Raw genomic sequence first — 15,695 nt, 5'->3', positions numbered from 1 at the left:
ACTTTCCATTGCGTTTTTGTCTTTATTGAACCCATAAAGCAAAATATGCTGAACATGCTCCTTTATTACTTTCATTATAGTTTTGAAAAAATAACTGTTAAAATCGAACTGCACTCTTCAAATCTTGCACTAAGAATAAGGACAAGGTAAAAATACTATCTGCTTTTATAGCATGTTAATGCAGGTAGTTTATCCTGCCCACTCCAATTTTTAGTTCATGCAATGAAAACACTGCATTATTTATGGGATGACCCAATATATATATATGTACACTATCTCTCTTTCCCTCCCCCCTACTCTCTCTATCTCTCTCTATATATATATGATTTCTGATTGAGTCAAGTGAATCAACATCAAAATAAATATCAAATGGGAATTGTAGTTGTGATACCTGTGCTGGTGGCATGTAAAAAGCACCATCTGAACTTGGCTGATGCCAGCGCTGCTTTGACTGGCTTCTGTGCTGGTGGCACGTAAAAAGCACTAACCGATCATGATCGCTGCTAGCCTCCCCTGGCACGTAAAAAGCACCAACTGATCATGGTCGCTGCTAGCCTCCCCTGGCACGTAAAAAGCACCCACTACACTCACAGAGTGGTTGGCGTTAGGAAGGGTATCCAGCGGTAGAAACACTGCCAGATCAGACTGGAGCCTGGTGTAGCCTCCTGGCTTCTCAGACCCCAGTCGAACCGTCCAACCCATACTAGCACGTAAAACGGACGTTAAACGATGATGACAGGCATGGCTGTGTGGTGAAAAGTTTGCTTCCTTATCACATGGTTCTGATTTCAGATAGACAGACCTAGATAAATGTATATGCATATCTATATTAATAGAGGTGAAATTATGTCTGTCCATATTGGATCCCTGTTTCTCAGTTTACATTTGCTCCACATAGACATATTATACCTTTTTGGAATCATGATGATCACAGGATTGAAAATCTGTCCTTCATTTGGTTCTTGAACATCCAGCATTGGGATCTGATTTAAAAGCATTTGGGTTGCTATTTCTAGCAGGTAAAGCTTGGCTGATTTATGCCATCTTCGTTGGCATTTGTCAGAGATCAAGGGGGAGATAAATGAAATCTGTGTTAAGTTTACGTTTGAGATAAGAACCTTGGGATAAATTGTCCAATAGTTGGGATTCAACTTAGGACTGGAACAATAGAATGATTGCATTACACAGTTAATTCTCATCCGTCCTTAACCTCTGATCAAACACCACCAGGGGATATAGTCATTATAGACGTATTATAGTCATGCTATTTAGCTATTTTTAGTTTTGAGCTGCAGGTCCAATTAGCCCTCTGCAGGAGCTAGCTTAAAAGTCTGCATGGAGTGAGGCTTTCATAATTTTTTTCATTTTTATACTGAAATAATGCTTTTGACTATACATGTCATTATTTTATATACCAAGATACAATTCAAAAACACTTCAAACAAATGCAGAGAGTGAAAGAATAAGACAATGAGATAACTAAAGACACAGTGATGTCTCAAATTTTACAATATTTTGATATTCTTCCTTCTCCTTCTCCCTTATTATGTTTAAATCTTAATATTACTTTCACTCTTCCTCTTGCATGTTTACTTCTACTCCCACTTTTACTCTGCTTCTCACTCTTAGAATCTTCCATTTTTTTACTCCCACTCTCTATTTCTCTCATGAGTTCTCTCTATCTCTTCAATGATTCTGCTATTTCCATCTCTTTTGTTTTCCCAACTTAAATTGTTTTTTTTTTGCATTTTGCTTGATTTGTTATGTCTGTTAAGATTAAGTTGATCTTAATCAAATTAGCTTGTCCCCTGTCATTGTCCATCTGCACTTTCATATCCCCTTATTTCTGATATATCATTAAAAATATTTTTTCTTTCTACACTGAATAACCATTTAACTTTTAAATGCTTAAATATTTTCATATTTTTCACATTCTCCCCCATATTAAGTAATCTATCTGAATGAATCTTCCCAAACTTTTGAAAAATTTGTTTTCCTCTCCTTTCTTCTAAATCTCAGTTCTTGTATTTAGGTAACCTCATTCCCTCACTTACCTAATCATTGCTTCTTCAGAAGATACCTTGAATCTAAATTTCAATAGTTCCCACCCTCAACCTTCCCCTACTCTTCTACTCATACCCCAGTTCAAAGCATACATACCTAATTTTATTTACATATTCCTTTGTGGTTGTCATTTGACATTTTTAATGGATATTTTCTGGTGTGTGTGTGTGTGTACCTGTCTTTGAGTATGCATGTATACAAATACATGTAATGACTTCTCTGATTCATGTCATTTCTGCTCTGTTAATCAGTCCACTCTTTGGTATCTCTTGTGTTCAGTGGAACCCTACATAATTCTCCAGGCTCTGGTCACTAATACAACCAGAAATTCCTTTTCACTTTTCAAACATTCATTCCTAATGAACTCAACCACTACAATTTTTAATGCACACATCCTCCTCCCTACTCTCATGTATACAAGCATATTCAAACCTGTATGCGCCCTAATACACCTAAACATACATTCAACAAAAGTCCATACACATACTACGTAAGCACATACATACACAGTGTGACTTACATCCTCATATCACTTCCACAAGAGCATAATTACAATCAAAATGTGCATGTACAACCTTAAATAACATAGACATGTAAATGGCATACTCATATATATACACACGTCATGACTATAGAACCATACATACTATCCCATGTGTATTGAGTGCACAATACACAATAAAAATAGACACACATACAGATATATAATTTTTGCATAATCACCTCTGTTGTTTTTTAATTAAAAACCTCAATCCTTCTGGGTCACATATGGTCATTCAAACTGCATTTTTCAACATGACTTGAGCAGAACAATATTTATTTTTCTGTTATTCCCATATTTTTCTTCTTTCTAGTTCTCTATCAGAATAAGTATTTTAGCTCAAACCATTAAAAATACTTCTACTTTCTTAATCTTTCACTGAGCATTAAAATAATACTTATACTTTGTCTTGTTATTTTCATTGTAAATTTTAAACACACCCACACCTGTCTATATGTGTCTGAGTGGACATGCATCTACATATTTGACAGTTTGCATACTTACATATATCTGCATAATACCTTCTCTTTCAACACATCCTTGTGTCCTTCTCCTTCCACCTTGTGTGCACATGTTAATTTGCAACTCCTCTCTCATTTAATCCTTATTCCCTACATCCCTATAACCTCTCTCACTCCACCTAATACTTATTCTAGCCACAAACTACCTAATGGTCTGATAACCCACTGCCAACAAAACTTTTGAATCCCAGTCACAGTGCTTTTCATTAGAATAATTCCTACATACACACATGCATACAATGGGTTTCTGCAAAGTTTTCCTCCATCAAATTCCACTGTTCAGCCATAGGTTATGGTAAAAACTTGTTCGAGAGATTGTAAAAGAGACTGGGCATTGGAGAGTGAATCACTGATAAGAGCGATGTCATCAGCAAAGTCAGTGTCTGTCAAGTATTCAGTTAGGTGTCTGGAACTTCTTCTAGGTTTTATTTCAAAGCCCTTGCCAGAAATGGTATCAACTGACATACGTAGCACATAGTCAACGACAATGATGAAGAGCTCAAAATCTCGTGGAAGCATCATCCAACCAAAATGCAATTATATGGGAAACTACCACCTGTGTCATCTCTTGTGAAAGGTAGGAGAGTCCAGTTTGCTGGACATTGTTGTAGAGCTGAAAACGAGGCAATTTCTACTCTTCTCCTCTGGAAGCCATCTACTTGCGATACCAGAGGGCGCACACTCTCCTACCCTGAGGTAATCTCCAGGGATACAGGCATCCAGCAACAGGACCTCCGTAATGCTATGATGGACCGTGAAGTCTGGCGTAGCATGGTAAATTCCATTGTCTCGACCACGGTCGAACAATGATGATGATGGTAAAAAAAGAATTGTTATGCAGGTTGGCCCAACCTGACACTACATAGCTGTAAAGTGAGCTTCTTAACTACATAGTCATGTCTATGCCTTTAGACTTCTTAATTTTTATTATTTGGAATATTTAAAAGCCCATAAAGGCCTGTACCTTTAATTCAAAGGTCTGGCTCTGTCAGTTTCTGCCTGAAAATTACACAAGAGTACAATACTTGGTCACTCGTTGATACAATGAGCAGGTAGTTGTGTATACTGTATTATAATAGTGATGTAAAATACTATTTAGTTCCAACTGTAATATTACACTCACCTGTATAAGTTGCAGCAGTGATCACACTTTCTCACGTATATTTGCAGCCATTATTCATTTTGACTATAAGCTGGTGATTAAAAGATTTTATTATAAGTGATAATATAACTACCATTAAATCTATCTATCTACCGTAAATCCTCGAGTATAATACACAGGGGATTTTTAGGGGGCTGTACCTCTGAAAAACCTAAACCTTGTGTATAATATGCACCCCTTCTCTAACTTGAGTCAAGGAGGTCTATATAACGTCCTTGGTTTGTAAAAATGTATACGGTAACATCCTTTATTATTATTGTATATATAACATGATGCAAATGTGTAGCGTCTTTGTGCATTTTGTTTGCAGAAAATAAAGAAATAACAGTAATAACGTTTAATAAATGTTGCTTACTGCAAGTTATGGATGACTCTTTTATGACTTCATTGTTTTCAGGCTTAGCGTAAGGTATTTTCGAGCCCGACATCATAAAATGCGTCTGAATAAACATTGCCGGTCAGCAAATAGAGACTCGGACATTGCTTAGAAAATATTTTTCATTTTTAACCTCGCATATAGTACGCACTAGGGATTTTGACCTTTAAATTTTGGGGAAAAAATGTGGATTATACTCAAGGATTTACAGTATATAATTTGGTATTGTTGACCAATCTATAGAAAATATCATCATTTAATGTCTGTTTTCTATGGCAAGTCTTTCCCAACATCAATCACTTTACAGAGTGTACTGGGTGCTTTTTACATGGAACTAGCAGCAGTGAGATCATCATACATTTGGAATAAACTTTATCAACTCTTTATCTGTCCTGTGTATCACATATGATACACAGGACATATTTCCCTGGCATCCATGCATCATATATCATACACATTCCCCAAATTTTGTGTTGCCTTTCATAAGTGCCAAGTTACCAGGGTAACTTGGGACTTATGGAAGGCAAGTTTTATATTACTCGGAACTAAATGTCTGAGAACAAGTATGGATGTTTAGGGCAAAATTATGAAAATGCTTTGGACAGGCAAAGGGTTGAGTTAACTGGGACCAAATTCAAAAGCTTTTGCCAATTTTCTCTTGATAAAGGGAACCAGATTTATTGTAATATGTGTGTCTATTTACTGGTTACACATTCAAGACTTTTTGCACATTATGTAAATCTGAAACAGCTGTCGAGTTAAGAAACTCTGTATTCTCTTTTTAGTATTCTGTATTTTTTATGCTCTATGTATATATATATATCTTCATGAATATATGTAGCCGTATCAAACTATATATTGATATACATGTCAAGCTTGATTGTGTTTATCTGCATCACTACCTCTATATAGCATGAATATGTATACCTTCTAATTAAAGTAAATGACATACTAGCCAAAGAAGTGAGCCTCTACATGGTTGTTGAATTGGAATATAGCAGCCAAATCTTTCTGTACTGTTTTGACAGGAGAGGCTCACCTTGGATAATGTAGTCTTAGATATGAATAACTTAAAAAGAAAGACAGTTCAAAAATGGCTGGAAGGATTTTAATCTTAAGTCTGTTCAGTTAGAGTTGACCTGAAACTAAACAGCAATTGACATCCTGCCTTACTTTGTGCCATCGGGTTGACAACTCCTGGGAACTTCCTTGAGGAATACCAAGGTGTTTCTTGTTGCCTTCCTCCAGGTAATTCTTATAAGACACTGTCTTGTCAGATAGAAGTTTGATACCTGTTTTGACACTCATAATATTTAACCCTTTTGTTACCAACCCGGCCAAAACCGGCTCTGGCTCTGTAGTACAAATGTCTTGTTTTCATAAGTTTTGCATCAAATATACCACCTTAGTCGCAATTTATATTCCTAATACTAGCTTAATGATAACTAAGTTATTTTACTAAATTCTTTGTTATATTGAAAGAAACACAGAGCATCTCAAAATAAATACAGTAACGAAAGGGTTAAAAGTTAAAACAAATATCACAAAGTGTTTTGTCCAACACTCTAACAAGTACCCTAGAAGAATAAGTGGTAAAGTTGACCTTGGTGGGATTTGAACTCATAATGTAGAAAGACACAGGAACAAATACTGCAAAATAGTTTGTCTGATGTTCAAATGATTCCTCCAATTTTCCACCTGTAATTGACATAATCAACAGAGAGAGGGAGAGAGAGAGAGAGAGGAAAAGAAAAAAGAAAGCAACAGACATCACAGTGTACATGTTGAAAGAAAATTTTAATAGGCAAGCTTATCACTGCATTTTACATGTCAAAAATTAATGCCACCATTGTTAAAGTTACAATTATTGGAGAGCACCTCCATCACTGAGACATCACACTGAAGGCGCTACAGCCTTCAGGAACAGTGTCCAAAACAGACATGGACAGCTGCTACAATACAGATATACACATGCTGTTTAAAACATTTTTTTTTCCAGTGCTAAAAAAGAACACTGGACCCCAATTCTCTGGATTTACCATAGAGCTCAAGAAGAAGGTGGCTTTCACAGATTTCCTCTTAGTCTTTCGTCTTTTGTAAAATAAAGGAGTCTCCATCATCACATTAGCTTTAGCAAATGATGAACGTAAAAAAAAAAAAAGAAAAAAGAAAAAAATGATCAAGGGAATAAAATAAAAGGACCCTTTCTCAACCTCAGCAATTTTTGGTCAAGTTGAGGCTGTCAAACTGTCTAACAAAGCCTATCCCAGGTATGGCTTGGATCCCTTCAGCTTGTATAAGCTTCTCTCCATATAAATATCTATTTTGAAATGATTGTAAGAAATTATGACATTAGAAGAACATTAAGTATGACTACTTAGACAGCAGTTAAATGTTAGTATTTTCCTTAAATTTACTTTGCAGAAATCGGGAAAATAATTTTTAATTAAAAAAAATACATAAATAAAAATCTTTTATTATAAAAATCAGTTCCAAATTCAATAAAAGTATGAAAAAATAATGATTAAAAAAAAAATAAAAAGCATACAAATTCATAACAACTATATTTCAAGCATTTGTATTTAACCAATTAATTTGTTTTAGAATTTTTTCTTTTCTTTTCTCTCTCTCTCACTTTTTTTTTTCTTATCACAAACAACCCATTCCACAATTATAATTTTTCTTTTGAAAACCTTAGCATTGATGCAGACACCAGCTGTCAGGTTTTTGTGAACAAAGTGACAATGAATATTTTTGTAAATGGGTTTATAAAAAACCCAAAAAAACCCCACCCTGTAAGTGACCAATTTACCAAGTGATAAAATCACATGAATCATGCTATGGGCATGTATACAAGACTGCTACATAGACAGAAATGCAAGTACTGAGTGTTTTCTAGAACATTTATATTACACAGATATATCGAGATGAACATAATGTCTAACAGGTATCTTTGGAGCAAAGACGAAAAATAGAAAAAGTATAAAAATGTAAATTAGGCAGGATTAATTGATAAAGGTTTAAAAACAATTTTAATCACGAGCTACACTAAGAAAACAAATCTGTGAAAATGTTCAGCAAAAAAAAAAAACAATTGCAAAATAATAATATTCTGCAGCCTCTAGGCCTTTTAAAACTTGTAGATGTTATTTCAATCTTAATATAATTATTATTATCATCACCATCATTACTATAACTACCATTATCTGTTCTTTCAGAATGGTTAATAATGATAGTTTTTGCTTAAAGAATTAAAAATTATAAAACAGATTTAGATTAGAATGGGAAACAAAATATAAAAAAAAAAAGGAAAACCAAATTGGAAAAAAAAGTAACAAATAACTGTAAGTCTCTTTCTTGAAACAAGAACTAAACATAGAATTACATTTAGTCAGTAAATTAAAGCATATATTGCTTTATATATACTAGAACTAAATGCTAGTAAAGATTATATGTAAATATACATATATAGCTGTCAGTATGCAGGTCAATTTAAAGTCATTATTGTTTTCTCTTTAAAGATGAAAAACAATAATTTGAACCATGATTCTGTGTTATAAAAAAAAAAGTTATACCCAATAGCAGCTTACATCATTCAATTCCATACTAATCTTCTAATAATGTTTCTTACATAGACATGTGAAGCCTGAAATGTTTGGGGAGAAGGGGAAATAGGAAGTTGTAATGGTCATGCTTTTCCCAAGGGCATAAGTGATGAAAGTGAAGTGAAATGGCTCCAGCTGGGAATTGAAATTGGGACGTGGATTTAACTTGGCAGGAGTTTACCACTACTCAATGGAGCTCACCATTCTGATATTACTACAACTACTACTACTACTACTATTACTACTACTACTATCACTAATACAATTGCACAGTTTTTTTCCATCCATTGTTCCCTATACATGAGGTGTGGATGCCATTGAGATCAAGTCGATATGGTTGTATACTCTTCTTCCTCCATTTTTCTTAGTCTTGTGCCAGTCACCCCATCCAAAAAAAAAAAATCCAGCATGACTTTGGCCGTCTCCTGTACAAATGAGCACCTTTAGTTAACACCTCTCTTCCCCCATGTGTTGCAGATGACCAAACCAATGAAGCCTTTACTATCTGACAACTTCTTTACTATCAAAGGCAGATGAAGGAAGTCTTTCAACTTTAGAAATATTCTAATAGAGATTCTTGCAGGGGGAGGAGGGAGAGGGGGATTCATGGTTCAAACATTTCAATGGAGGCAATTTAAATCAATTCTTAATGTTTACAGGCCAGGTTTCACTGGAGCAGCAGCCAACAAATGCAAACAGTGATTCATTGTAATTGCAGTTGTGCCATCTAATACAAAGATATTTTGGTTGATCAGAATAAGCACTAAAGAGAATTTCTTCCAAAACAGAACTACTGCCATGTTGATATCAGAACCACTTACAAACCGTGACAAGTTGTCCACATAGCATATGGATTTCACTGCTTGTAAAATCTTTGCTGACTTAAATCAGTCAAAGGCAGACGTTTTCAGAGAAGGTTTAGTTTTTATTTACTCTTCACACCAGAGGATTGATTGTGCATTCAATGTTTGCAAAGGTGAGAGATATAGTTATTCCTTTCTTTACAATAAACACCACAAGGCAGTTTAAGGATATCCTTCTTCGGATCAATATCATAGACCTCATCGAATTTGATCATGAAAATGTTGATCCAACAGCCATTAGATTCAACATAATACTTACATGGAGAGAATCTTTGAACCATCTAATGAAGTTTCTAGACTATGGTTTAAATTATTATCACAAAGTCATTAATATGAGCAGCTCTTAAGACTGTCACATCTAAATATATGGCAAATTTCCAGGTGGTGATTGAATGTCAGCATTGGTGGCCTAACTTGGTATGAAGTGTATGTATGCGATTGTTATGTAATATATTCTTCTAAAAATCCCCAGATATCTGTTGTAAGATAACTTAAGTAATTTTTGCTGCCAAATCAGTCAACTGATTGGATTCTGTTGAGAATCCTTAGTTAGTGATTCCTCTTGGTATTGTGCACAAATAATAATGATGAGAATAGGAAGGGCATCTGCTTTCAAACTGACTAATCATGTTGAACTGTTGCTCGGGTGTAAAAAAAAATCCCTCTGGTGAATGCACCACTTTTGGTGAGGGAACTTAATTATTCAAGCCCTGCCAGACTGTCCTTCTGCAACCACATCAGACCTATTAACTATGCACCTCCTTATTGAATATTGGCACTGTGAGGTTAATCAAATGAAGTACCTAAATAATAATAATCCTTCCTACTGCAAGTACAAGGCCAGCATTTTTAGGGAAGCATGAATAAGTTGATTACAATGACCCCAGTGCTAAACTAGTACTTATTTTATCAACCTTGAAAAGATGAAAGGCAAAGTTGACCATGGCAGCATTTGAACTCAGAACATAAAGAGCCAGAAGAATTTTCACTAAGCATTTTGTTGACACTCAGATTCTACCAGCTTGCTGCCTTAATATTAATAATAATAATAATAATAATAATAGTGATTTATTTTATATTGTTTCTACCATAGGCACAGGGCCTGAAATTCTGAGGAGAGTGCATTAACCTCAGTGGGGGTTGAAATTAGAACATAAATAATAATAGTAATAATTCTTACTAATTTTGGCACAAAGCCAGCAATTTTAAGGGAAGGAGTGGGGGGGGGGGTAAGTTGATTAAATCAACCCCAGTACTTGACCAGTACTTTTTACTGACCCTGAAAGAGGGAAGGCAGAATTGACCTTGGCAGGTTAATGATTTTTTTTTTATTGGTTGCCAAGAGGAAATAAACTAAACAGTAAGTATCCTAGTAGTTTCAATGTTGCAGCACTTGCCTATTGAAGTGGGAGGTAAAGAAAATATCTTCACTCTTTGTATGCACATGCATGCTCACATGTACATTATATATCAGATTTCATTTTCTTTGCTTTATACATAAATGTATTGTCTAAACTTGTCAATGACCACTTCATCATCATCTGAAACAATAATGATAAATGCAGTCAAATGCAATGAAGTGTCTGCAGCCAGGAGAGAGAAGGAGAAGATAGACATGGGAACAGTAAAGAAAAACAATGTATATAAAATGAAAAAAAAATTATCAAAATAAATAATGGAAAGGAAAATAATGGAATATGAAAATAGTCTGAACAAAAGACTTTTCTTGGTTTACTCCAATTTGCTACCATTTCAGAAAAGTGAAGAAACACGAAAAGGATTGTTTTATAGCAAGGTTTCATTCAAACCATTCTAAAACGATGATAGAGGAAAGTGTGCAAGGGAAATGTAATATTGTTTTATAAACAAATCATGTAATTATCTTGAACACAGTATACATACATATTTGTCACACGAATGCTTACACACATACACACAGTCATATGCTCACTGAAGATAAATACAATCCTCTACTAGCCCTTGGTCACATATTTTATATGACAATATATCTTTAGCTCCTTTCGATGAAGCCAATTTAAACATCTAGTCAATATTGTCAAAGAACCATTTTGTAGTACACAGACTTTTCACAACATTTTGGCCATTCACTGGAGGAACTATACTTTCAGGTCAGCTTCTTTATAAAGTTAGCAAAGGCTTTTAATTATTTTAAGCAGTTAGATAGTAACCTGAAAATGTGCTTGGCTGGCCATAATGTGTACAGAAAAAAATAAATAAAGAGAAGAAAAGGAAGATAAAACAGGAAAGAAAAAAGAGAAAAAAATCAGAAGTGAGGAGAATAAGGAAGGAGAGACTTCCTTCTCTCTGAAGACTTAATGCAAGCAATTAAACACAAGTATAATAATTGGTGGCAGTGAGAGCATTGAATTGAAGTATCCTCTCTGCTAAGTTAGCTAATTGATTTGAAGAAGGATTGCTCTTTTGATAGATCTTCAAGAATTAAATATTGAATAAACCAACTGTAGAAGTCTGTTGATATGAGAGAGAATAGAAGCAATGATCTTGAAGTAACTTTAGCTCCTTGTTTGCTGTCATAATGAAGCAGCTTTAGCACCTAATATAAGCTATTATTTCAAAGCAATTTTAGCTCTTAATGCATGCTAATAATGATATAATATGGATGTCTGATTGGCATTAATCTTTGTTTCTTTTTTCTGAGATTTTATGAATGGAGAGTGAAGAGAAGATTAACTGAAATTCTATTAGATACTATAAAAAAATTTTACTGTTGTTTTATTAATGTGTATTGTATCATACTATATCCTGTGATCATTAACTTAAGGAATCAAATGGATGTTCTGTTTGTATGGATTATCTTGAAATCCACAGTCCCAGGAAATATGAAACCCTGAGATTATCCCAACCAGTAGTACATTCATTATATATGATCACATAATACAACACCAGGCAGAATTATGATTGAATGCTTACAGATATAAGTTGACACTTTTACAGAAGTCATCAATGTTGAGGTAAGAACCACAGGAATGGTGTATCATCTTATGAACACTGAAATTTTTACTTAAAACTTTAAACCAGTTTATATCAATAAGCTGATTTAAAGTTATCTTCTTTTGTAGAAAAAAGTGTAGAATATTAGAAGACAATAGTAAACAATTTTAATATTTTACTGCTGGAAGCTTAGAGGCTATTTTAATGAGTTTTGCCTAGGAGGCAGGATGAACCAATAACCCGCTTTATACAAATAAAGTGAAAGTGAATCTTTATGTGCAAGGGCTTAAGTAGCTATTTCAGCTCCAAACCTTAGTTTCAATGTTAGCAAGTGTAAAGTTTAAAACTTTCTATCAAATTATCCTTCAGGAAGCATCAGAGTTGTATAGAAATGTTATAATAAAAACAGTTTTCTGGTTTAGACAGCTTTAATTCACTTCCAAGTACATTTTCTGTATAAATGAAATAGTCTATATAGTGCTCAGTAACTGAATTTTCAGTGAATAAGTGCAAAATCTAGACCATTTCCAGAAATACGATTTTAAAAAGCTGCCTTCAAAAAAAGTTCCTATTGTCTTTTGGAGAAATATGAGATTGTGAAGAATTATATAAGTACGTTGGTAGGCATCTAATGAATCATATCAAACAATAATATTAAGATTGGCTAATAAAAAGCACCTGAGTACTTCACATTACTTAACTCTGAAGATTGACAAAGTAATATGAGTAAATTTTGTAATGATTTAGTTTTTAAATTGATGCTCCTAGGATATTTGTATCAAAAGAAAAACTATTGAAATTAACAAATGAAACTAAAAAAGGGGAAAAAAATGAGAAGAATCAGCAAAATTAGAACACACCAACTGAATTTGGGCAGTTATTAGAAGAATAAGTTGTTCTAGTAACTGGTTCTTCTGTCCATTAGATGGAAAATATTTTAGCCTAAGAGAAATAATCTTGTAAAAATTTAATATTTTTATATGATGGTGAAAGGGTAAAGAGTATTTATAGGCAAACTACAATTTCCATAATTTTACTGCTCCAAGTGTAAATACTACATCAAGAAATACATTTAATGAGCAGAAAAAAGCTTTTATGAGTATGGACGGTTGTTATTAGAAATTTGAAACAAACTATTGAGAACAGCATGAAAAGGGCTGAACATTGTCTTTCGCAACCTCACTCAAGCTTTTGGTTCTACTACATTATCTGTATATTGAAGCACCAGTACTTGAATATACGTTATTCTTTGCTGAAGTTTCTGTGAGGCACTGAAAACCTTCAGACATAAATACTTCATATGACAGTAGGTATTTTATGCAGTGGTTAGTTTTTTAACTTATGAAATATCTTTAAACTTAACCATTCTAATCTGTTGAAATGAGAAGCCTAAAATACTGTCATTATCATACAGTGGAATCAACTTGGAATCAACTGCAATACAGTATTCAAAGTGATTTTTCTAAAGGTTACAGCATATAATTTAAACAAGTATCAAAGAGACCTGGAAAAGTTTAGAATCTAGGATATTTGGAAGCTATATAAAGAAACAAAACAGAAACTATATCAGTTGATGAATATGCAGGTAAGCAACAAAAAGGAGGTAAGAAAAAGTTATGGAACATTGGTAGGTTAGCTGTACCATTTAAATGCAACATATTAATAAATTATTATCACCTTTACAAAAAGAAATCTATGTCATGTAGAGAAGATAAAACAAGAAATGTAGGATTGCACTGGCTGTTTCTCAATTTTAATTGAAGGTAACCAATTATTGAACTTAGATGTATGTTGAAATGAACAAATGATCTTAAAACTCAAACCTCTAAACATACATATATGTAAAAGAATGCCCGAGTGGAGGAAAAAATAAAGAAAAGGATTTAGCTAGGAGGAAACAAATTGTAAACTGCTACGGAGGAATAGACCATAAGGAAGCCACCACATCTAGTATTAAATATCAAAGGGAAGACTGCAGCAAATGAAAATTGGTAACACCAGCCATTAGGTCTCAACTTTAAACTGAAGAAAGTTTAAGTGAATGTGTTCATGCATAGCTGTATGCATGTATGAATACCTCTGATTCAACTGTTACAACAACATTTGTTTAGTTGAATCAAGTTTTGTTACAATAAGTGTGGCTCCTTAGATTTGCACTCTTCATGAAGTGTCTCCCAATGAGAATTATTATTTCTCGCTCAAATTTATGCTGCTACTAAAGGTATCCAACAATAGTTTTGCATGTGAATATAAAGTACCGTCTTTAGCATTGTATAGTCAGACTGAAGAGTCATCCATAGATGTTCATGAAGAATAAATATTTGGATAAGAATCAGTTTTTGATTTGGAAATTCTCATGAAAGCATAGTGCACACAATATAAACTGTACAAAATAGTAAATTTTTATGTGTACACTTAGAGCTCCTTTTCCTGATTCAATATATTGAAAATTATGTTATGAGGGTATCAAAAACTAAAATTGTCCATCTAAATTGAATAGTGAACTGATTCAAAGAAACTAAAGACTCAATTGTTAGTTTTTAAATGATGTAACAAATTCTAAATTAACAAGCAAAAATGTGTTTAATTTTTCTATTCTATTGTTTTTTTGTTGTTCTTAAGTATTAACTACATTATAAAACAATCAGAAAAGAAAAAACTTTTAGTAAAAGCTTTTAAAATTAATTTATTATTATTATTAAAATAATAAATTCTTAAATAGAATCATTTTTCTATTATAGAAGAGACAGCTGAATTACAAAGCAAAATACTGCATCAAGTTGGTTAAAATTACAAATTCTAATATCAAACTACTTTTACTTCAAAATTCTAGTGTGCACTTTGGCAAGAATAATGGAGATTTTCCAATACTTCAGACACTGAAACCAACAGGTAAGCTTCTCCAAAATTTTTGGAATTTTCTTTTTCACAAATGATTAAAAAATAGAGGATTTAAGTAAACAAAATATTAACAACTAGCTATGACAATTCTAAAGTTGTAGCAGAAAAAATTAATATAGATCTTAGCAGTTTTATTATGCCAAGAACCAATAGATGATTTTTCTGTAAAAGAAACTAAAATCACTATTTGCATTGCTAAATAGTTTGGATGAAGCTTATTGAATTCTAAACTTCTCTCACTGTACTCAAACCATGAGTAAGTAGCACCAGTCTTTTCAGTCCATATTACACACCTTTCAACAGAATATTTTAACAAAATCTGAGTGAAGGATCCAGTTAATAGCTTGTACTTCATATACATTTTCAAAAAAATGCAATTTTTTTTTCTTTGAAGTTTGTGCAGTCTCATGGATTTGGACTTAGTAATAATCAAATTTCAGTAACTTAAAAAGTTGTTTTGTTTTTCTCCTTAACTGCTTGCACGAGGAGTCAAATTCATCCATAGTACTAAGAAGAAAATGAAACAAAATATCCAATATGAAAAGCTCTAAATGAAATAAAGTTTACAAAGAGCTTCAAATGAGAAATACAAATTCAAATGTCTAAGATTTAGTAAAAAGAATGATATGCACATAAAAGGTTTTAGAAATGAAGCTAAAATTATTCCACACTATACAAATATTTCAATA

General features: G+C 33.3%; 1 long non-coding RNA gene across 1 annotated transcript; it reads right to left on the bottom strand.

Annotated features, from left to right (window-relative positions):
- Positions 1-10,644: 10,644 nt before the first annotated feature.
- Positions 10,645-14,879, bottom strand: LOC118765404. Its single transcript, XR_005001267.1, has 3 exons — positions 14,865-14,879; positions 13,236-13,238; positions 10,645-13,003 (listed from the first exon to the last, which is right to left on the bottom strand). It is a non-coding gene; the product is annotated as an uncharacterized LOC118765404 (long non-coding RNA).
- Positions 14,880-15,695: the final 816 nt, after the last annotated feature.

Source organism: Octopus sinensis, linkage group LG1 (genome assembly GCF_006345805.1).
Source record: "Octopus sinensis linkage group LG1, ASM634580v1, whole genome shotgun sequence".
NCBI classification, from domain to species: Eukaryota; Metazoa; Mollusca; class Cephalopoda; order Octopoda; family Octopodidae; genus Octopus; species Octopus sinensis.
The sequence above is the reverse complement of the archived record's forward strand: the minus strand, read 5'-3'. Positions and strand labels throughout refer to the sequence as shown.